The sequence below is a fragment of the Centruroides sculpturatus genome, unplaced genomic scaffold, assembly GCF_000671375.1.
Source record: "Centruroides sculpturatus isolate CEXI.00-Female unplaced genomic scaffold, Cexi_2.0 scaffold432, whole genome shotgun sequence".
NCBI classification, from domain to species: Eukaryota; Metazoa; Arthropoda; class Arachnida; order Scorpiones; family Buthidae; genus Centruroides; species Centruroides sculpturatus.
Genome location: NW_019384724.1, coordinates 190,388 through 198,827, shown reverse-complemented (window position 1 = coordinate 198,827; position 8,440 = coordinate 190,388). Strand labels below are relative to the sequence as shown.

The following is an 8,440-nucleotide window of genomic DNA, read 5'->3' as shown; positions in this document are numbered from 1 at the left end:
TACTAAGCGAACGTTTTCGTTACATTTAAGCATTAAGAATCCAGCCAAATATCTAGAAAGGTTATGTTATCCGTTCTTTAAATCCGTCCCGGTTGGCAATTTTCTGTCGACTACGTTACTTCCGTTTTCATTCATTTTTGTATACCATTTGGTGTTAAAAGTTACAGGTATTTTCGTGTTTAATTGAAAAGTCTGATAAGAAATAAAATTTGTGCGATTCATAATAGAAATTTAAAAAGAAAGTCGCTTGCTGTCCATTATGTGGTTTTATAAATGAAAAATTACAAGTTGTGAAAGCGCACGTCAATACATTATATATATACCCACACGGTGGTGTAATTGGTAAGTGTCGTCTCGACTTTTTTTTCGTAACTACTAAGACGCTATTGGAAGGCTTTTTTAATATTTTTTCTCTAAAAACGCATATTTTAAAATTATAGATTCCGTCATCACGATACTGTCGATATTACGGACGTCGCCATGTTTTTCTTTCTCTGTTCGTTATTCGCAATGTCTACGAACGATCGCTATTAACGAACGCACTACTCTATCACGCACGTGACGCAAGGTATAGTTGTCCGGAAACGCGTCAGAACTGTAGTCACGTGACCGCCTCGCCCCGTCGTCACCGCTCACGTAACTGGATGACGTTTACCGAGGTGACGTGACACGAATTGTAAGCGTCCGCCGTCCAACGTGCTACTCCGCGATGTGAACGAGGTTAAATAATGGCGGCTTCCACCGTGCACAGTCGGTAAGTAATCCGATGAGTTTTCGCTTATAGCTGTTATTATACGCGTCGTTCCCAAATATTTCTATGTATTTAGGACACGTCTACTAGAGGAGGTGTCTTAAGAGACCAAAATTACAAAAATAGGGCCCAAGAAGTAAGGATAAACTTTTACTTAATTTCTCTCTCTCTCAACTTTCCGCGCATTAGAAGGATAGTGTTAGAAAGGAATTTAACGTAGTTAGAGTTGTAAATTTTTACTTTAGTTGACTTTAATAAACCTTTGTTTTGTTACGAATGGTGTTTTTACTGGACTGTTGTCCACGTCTTACCGTCGAACCTCTCTGACTCTGCTCCACCCGCGTTGCGCGTAACCGAACGTAACCGCCATCCTGAACAAAAGAATAGGTCACGACCTGTTGCCGGAAAGGAGAAACGTTGACGACTTCCGACCTCCCCGGCGGCTCACACTATTATGTCAATTTATTATACATAATAATAATCATCATTATTTGCGCTGATAAAATTTCTGTGTTTTTTTTTTTACTTACAACTGATGAAATAAATGATTGATTAATTAATCTTTCCAGTGAAAAATAGCAACCGACAGTAACAAAAAAGTGCAAAATGTGGAGGTCAAGTATGACTTGATTTATTATGAAAAACACTGATTTATTATATCCATTATCTATATCTATATATATAGATATAGATAATGGATATAATAAATCAGTGTTTTGTTACATTGATGATAGGATGCGAGAAAGCTGTTCACATGTCATATATATATATATATAAATGGACGTGTGTGTCCCTATATTTCACTTTTCTGCAAAAACTACACATCGCACATGGTGTTTGTATGTGGTAGTAGCCCCAAGTCTCCATTTGTGCATAGGGGTGGTTGCGTCTCGATAGCTATAAAGGTGCGGGAGATATGGGCTTGAAAGTGGTTGAAAGTGGCTTTATATTTCGAATGTTTTGTTCGAATTNGACAACGTAAACCTTTAACAATTTGCTATTAAAATACACTTATTTCTCGTGCAATACTGCGTTTCTAGAAGACGGTTTCGTTCTAACATGCTTTGAAAATTGTTGATATCCCTCGTTCAACACACTTTTTGCTTTCGCTGTAACATAATTCGAGAATTCTGAAATTTGAACTTCTTTTTATTTAAGTAGGAATGCGTGTTATTTTAAAAAATTTTTTACAGCCGTAATGTAGCGTAACAATCAACACTTGGCATAACTCATTCGTTTATTTCAGCTTTTGTTAAATAACTGTAATATTGACCAAAATAATGTAAACATACTACATAAAGAAAAAGAAACTTATAGCAGAAAATTTAAAGAGAGCATAAAAATTTTAAAAAATAAAAATTGTATAAATAAAAACTTAAGTTTAAAGATCAACGAGAATTGTCTGAAAATACTGTAGGAGATTTTTGAAAAGAGAAATTTTTGGGGAATACGAAAAGTTTTTGAGAAATAAATAAAAAAAATTATTTAAGGATTTTCGAAGATTTTTTTGAAGTGTTCTTTGGAAGAAATCTGAAAAATAGTTAAGAATCTTACTTCACAAATGTTATAAATAAGAACGCATTGTTATGCGAATCATCATAAAAGGAAAACGCCATTAAATGTTAAGAGTTAAAAGAATAAAATTAGAAAGACTGAAGTTTAGTTGAGTTACTTAGTGCTGATATTAAAGAAGAACAGTGCTGCATGTCCATTATAGGATTTTCTCGATATTTAAGGAAACCTTCTGTAAAGAAGTACGTAAGGATAAATTCAGTATATAGTTTAATATCTAAGTTTAAAGTAGTACCTGGGTTCTTTTGGAAATTTTTTAGAGAAAAATTTTTTGGAAGAAATCTGAGAAATTCTGAATAAGAACGCATTGTTATGCAAATCACCATAAAAGAATAACACCATTAAACTCTGTGAAGTTTGGTTGAGTTGTTTAGTGTTGATACTAAAGAAGAACTGTGCTTCATGTCCGTTGTGGTCTTTTCTCGATATTTCAAGAAACCTTCTGTGAATAAGTATGTAGGAATAAATTCAGTATATAGTTTGATATCTAAGTGTTAAGTACATTAACTGTATTACTTTTTATAAGACTTAATAGAAGTTTGAGGAGTCTTCGAAGTCCAGCAAAGTCTAATTGCGAAAGTGTAAGTCTTGTATGTACCAAGTAGGATTAAATATTCAGCCTGGTATTTGAAACAATCCAATATATAATGTCAGTGGCGTAGCGCGGATGTCAGCCGCCCGGGAAAAGGAAAATTTCGCCGTCCCCTTATTTAGGTATCTCAATTTAAGACTAAAATTCAGTTTCTCGATCTCGTGGAATTTCTACTTTCTCTCCATTTATAACATGGGAGTAGGTTTTTAAAATAAATCTACTCGCAAAATGTATGTCACAAACGTAACATTTACTTGTTAACATCTTGTCGTCTCGTGATATGCATCGCATCCACTCCTCAATCTTATCGCTAGGAACACGGAAGAAATGTCTCTTCTCGTTCGATAACTTATATCCTGCCTTGCATCCTGGCGCAGAGCACGTTAGCATTTTTATGTAGCTAAAAAAAAACAATTATTATAGGTCGAAAACACTGATATCAGTATATACATAGCAAGAACAACGCTCTTCTGCCAACAGTGGAGACAACTAGCGGCAAATATTGTCTCTAGCTAAGTTTGAAGTATTAGTCGAGAGACCAGTTAATCTACCGACTCTGCTAGTAGCGATTCGAACGAACCGGATTAGGGTGAATTAGAGTAGATTGTATCTTACGACCGATACTCCCGACGATAAAGATCGATAATTTGAAAACAATCAGAGATAGGTGTATGAAATTTATAGCCTAGTTAGGAAATAATATACCGAATAGAACTCCAAACTTACAAAAAGGTCCAGCAAAAAGGAGGCCCGTCAGCGATACCCGAAACGCAAAAAGGATCGACACGATATCTGGCAAAAATATGGGCCAAATCTAATGAAAAATAGGTGTCTGACACCTCAAACCGATCCCCTCCAAGAATTAAAAAACTGGCCCAGATCGGGCAATTAGAACCAGAGAAAAAGCGGTTAAAACAACTAACAGGTTAGGTTCAAATAGAGTAGGTCATTGACCTAAACGACCGTTCATGAAGAAAATCGAAAATAACTCCTAAACTAATACAGCAATCGACCCCAAAATTACACACCTTATACCGTAATATATCATAAACAATCCACCCAAATAACGGCATGCACAACAACGCAGAAAGCCCGCAATCGGCCCGCGAGGCACAAAACCACGGACAGTTATAAATAACCGAAAAATAGGCCCACCGTAAAATCGACGACGGAATTAGGATCGGAAATTACACTAGAAAAAGCGGTAATAAGCAAAATATTGTAAATAAAACCAAAACCTAGAAATAACGAATCGAAATTAAAAGTTGACCTTTGTAACGGTTATCTGCCGGCGGTCGAAAAACGGCTGTAATACCCAAAATAATGGTTCCACCGCTACAATCTCGACGGATTATGAAATTGGACAGTTTCAGCAATTAAATAAAAGGAATCTTAACTGGTGAATTTCGTTATAGAATGTTACGGTGTTATAGAAGCGTAACTAAACAAAGTTCGTCAAACTGATCCGCAAGGGTGTCCACGCGGGTCGCCACGCCGCTATTAATGTGCGCACCGTAGGGTGTCTTTGCTGTATTACGTGACGCCTGCGAGGTATAATGCAAACAGAACGAATTCTTCCGTCACAAGAAAAAGTTGTCCGGAAACGCGTCACAGCTATAGTCACGTGAGCGGCTGACGTGGAAGCCAGGTCACGTGAAACGCTGTGTGCGCGTCCGCCATTCAATGTGCATCTCCACGACGAAAACAAACTTAAGCGATAGCGGTGCACAGTCGGTAAGTAGTCCTACAATTTTTTGTTTATAGCGTTTTTTAAATGCGTTTGCTATCATATATTCGATGTGTTTTTGACATGTATAACCTGTATGTGTCTATTGTAAATATAATTAAGAGGAAAAAATTGGAGTGTATTTTGTAAACTTATACCAATTTCGACAACAGCCCCAACACAAAGAACTTTGACCTACTCTCACAACAGGTCAACAAGAACTTCCGCTCAGCCAATCAGCAAGCAACCTAAGAAAATCCCGTTTCTAATCTCAACCCATTTACCTAAACCGTCGTGACTGTTAACTACAAAATTATAAACTTTGTTATTAATTGATGTCTAAAGACAGAGAGAGAGAGAGAGAGAATAAAATCGAATCTTTTTGTAACTATACCTGTAACCGCAACGTCAGCCAACCACACAATTTTAAAATTGCACTAAGTACAATTTAAAGAAAGCAAAGAATGATGTAAAATTCAAATTTTAATCTGATTTTTTAAATGAATGAATCCAGTGCCTAGAGAAACGAACTTTAGAGTTCGTGGGAACTTTATAACTCTTCCAGTCCAAACACACATATTCTCCCCGCTGAAACACTGTAAAGTTTACAATTAAAGTCCGAATTCGTCATTTTGTTGTGGTCCCGAAAACAACTTTAACCTCCACACCTTCTAAAACAACCTTGACTCTCACAATAGTTGATCACATGACGAATTTTCCCAGCATGAAGTTATAAAAGCCGCTTCTCCCTCCCCCTCAAGGGAGTCGCTAGTCGTTCGTCAGAGGAGACACAGCGACGAAGCCGGATATTGTTTTTCTCCACCGCCGGACTTTACTTTACTACACCAACCGTAGAATTTTGTGCTACACCGCAGAACCACTTTTGGGACGATATTACAGAGGAATATCCCACTGATATTTTCCAACAGGTATGAAAGCATTATTGTAAAGTTTATCCTTAGTTCATGGGCCCTTTTTTCTGATTTTGCTCTCTTAAGACACCTCCTCTAGTAGACGTGTCCTAAATACATAGAAATATTTGGGAGCGACGCGTATAATAACAGCTATAAGCGAAAACTCATCGGATTACTTACCGACTGTACTGTACACGTTGGAAGCCGCCATTGTTTAACCTCGTTCACATCGCGGAGTAGCACGTTTGACGGCGGACGCTTACAATTTGTGTCACGTCACCTCGGTAAACGTCATCCAGTCACGTGAGCGGTGACGACGGGGCGAGGCGGTCACGTGACTACAGCTCTGACGCGTTTCCGGACAACTATACCTTGCGTCACGTGCGTGATAGAGTAGTGCGTTCGTTAATAGCGATCGTTCGTAGACATTGCGAACAACGGACAGAGAAAGAAAAATATGGCGACGTCCGTAATATAGACAGCATCGTGATGACGAAATCTATAATTTTAAAATATGCGTTTTTAGAGAAAAAATATTAAAAAAGCCTTCCAATACCGTTTTAGTAGTTACAAAAAAAAAACTCGAGACGACACTTACCAATTACACCACCATGTGGGTATGTATATATATATTGACGTGCGCTTTCAAAACTTGTCATTTTTCATTCATAAAACCACATAATGGATACTAAAACGGAACTATCTGAGCCCACGTTGAAACCACTCTTACAAATATCCGTTGTTGCGTCGGACAGCGCGCTTCTAGCCAGAATGTAGAAACGAGTTCGGAATTAGCAGAATTAGCCTTTATTGCTAACACGTGACTATTTCTCGGAGGGGGGCAACCCGAACTTTGTTCGAGTTACGCTTCCGTAACACCGTAATATTCCATAACGAAATTCACGAGTTAAGATTTAACAACGACGATTTATTTTTCGAGATTATCTTCTTAAAAAGAGAACAGAATTAAATTATTTTAAAATTCAGATTAAATGTTTATAAATTTATTATCTAAATTTATAAACATATATGTTTTATATAGCCTAACTAATCCTTTAAGTTTAAAAATGTAAAGTTATGTAACAATAATTTATATGTAAGAAGTGGGATCGATTGGCTACTACATAAAGACTTTAAAACAATAGATGCAACACCAGTTAGAGCAGTGTTCATTCACCCAGTTTTTGTGTTTTTTTCATTTAATTTCACATAGATAAGACGGATCATCTCTGGTCCGCGGACCACAGTTTGAGTAGCACCGTGTCACGAAGTTCGATCGGTCGGTCTCAGGCAAAGGGCGTTATTAAGTCAGACAGCGAGTGACTTTGTTTTAAATCCCATGGCTACAAATATTCAAGTACAAAGTACAGGGTGAGTCAAAATTATGTGAACAATCTTAATTTTTAATTAAACATTATTAATGAAACATCTTAATTTTGTGGAGAGATCTCGAAGAACGAAAGGACAGAATAAAAGGTGTTCTGGCACTAAATTGTACTGTTGAACGTTGGTTTGAGTGCATTAATCGTGCTGGTGATCTGGTTGAGACTCTGTATAACGCAAACTTTGAGTAAATGCTTTCTCTCAAATAGTGTTCACATAATTTTGACTCACCCTGTAAACGGTTTCAACTTATTTCTACTTAAGTAGTAGTTAAATAATTAAGAAATTAGGAAAATAAAACCTTGATGCAAGGGTAGGAATTTTACTTAAACAAAAACTTAACCATTCTCTAGCTGAGAACAATGGAGACTGATTTCTTGATAATATTATATGTAATAAATACAGAAATTTTTCCAATTCAACAAAAGTAACTGAAAGGTTGTAAATTTTGGAAAATTTCCGTGGTCTTTAAAAATCAAATGACAGACAATCTATTAAGTTAACTATATTTACATTCCTACAGCTATGACGAGAAACGTTTAAAATTTATAACCTTGTCACGTCCTTTGAGGTATATTAGTGATGCGACAAAAGAGACATTTTAGAATTCACACAGTTTTAGTTTTTATATTATTATTTTAAATAAGTTTTATCTGTATATATATTAAAAGCAAAATGTCCCGTCATCGCCACAAACAAAATAAATTTAAAGTTTAATTTTATTTATAATTTGAAAGTTTAAACGGTTTTCAAATCGTTTAAAAACGTGTGATTCGCTGAAACATTCCGGAAAGAAGCACACACGGTCGGATATTTTGGCTGGATATCTTTTTAAAGCCAAATATTCGGACATGGCGGCTCGACTGCACCATTTTCAAGTTGCAGTTGCGAATCTTTACCCCCGGATTACTAGTTTCGGGAAAGTTCTGTCTTAGCTGTATATGTAAAAGGCCCTTTTAAGGTAAGTGTCTTTATAATATAAGCTTTTGTAATATTTTAATCTAAACTTGTAATTTTAAAAAATTAAAAAGTTATTTGTTTTTTTTTTTTCAGTAACATATCACACAAGGAACAGTTATTGATACAGGCTTTATTGAAGGTGGAAATGCATTTCGGGTATTAATTGTGTTTTTAAAGAGAAGAATCACGTGATGTGAAACATGACTTCGTTATTGATCACTAACGCTTCCAAAGTATAGCAGAACGAATGAATCCTTCTATTTTTCTATTCACTGTAGATATTGTGAAAATTTTTTTATTATTGTTTTATTGGGAAAGCGCCAGATCATAAAATAAAAGGTCGGCGTTTTGATCATTTTGAACTTTGTGTTAGTTTTTTAATAATCTATATATAATGTTTTAAGAAGATTTTTTTATATCTTCAAACTAATTTGCTGTTACTTCTGAGTTGGTCTGTAAAAAGGATAAAAAGAAATGGACTCAAAAAATTATATATTTTTATGTATACTGATTTAGTTTCAAATATAATAAATGTTTTTTCG

The 8,440-nt window shown here is 35.8% G+C and overlaps 1 protein-coding gene across 1 annotated transcript in view; it reads left to right on the top strand.

Moving 5' to 3' along the window:
• The first annotated feature begins 5,358 nt into the window (after positions 1-5,358).
• Positions 5,359-8,440, top strand: part of LOC111628080 (zinc finger protein 585B-like) — a 22,371-nt gene continuing 19,289 nt past the window's right edge. The window contains exon 1 of the mRNA XM_023371802.1: positions 5,359-5,570. The gene's annotated coding sequence lies outside the window, so the exon portion shown is untranslated. The remainder of the gene's footprint in view (positions 5,571-8,440) is intronic.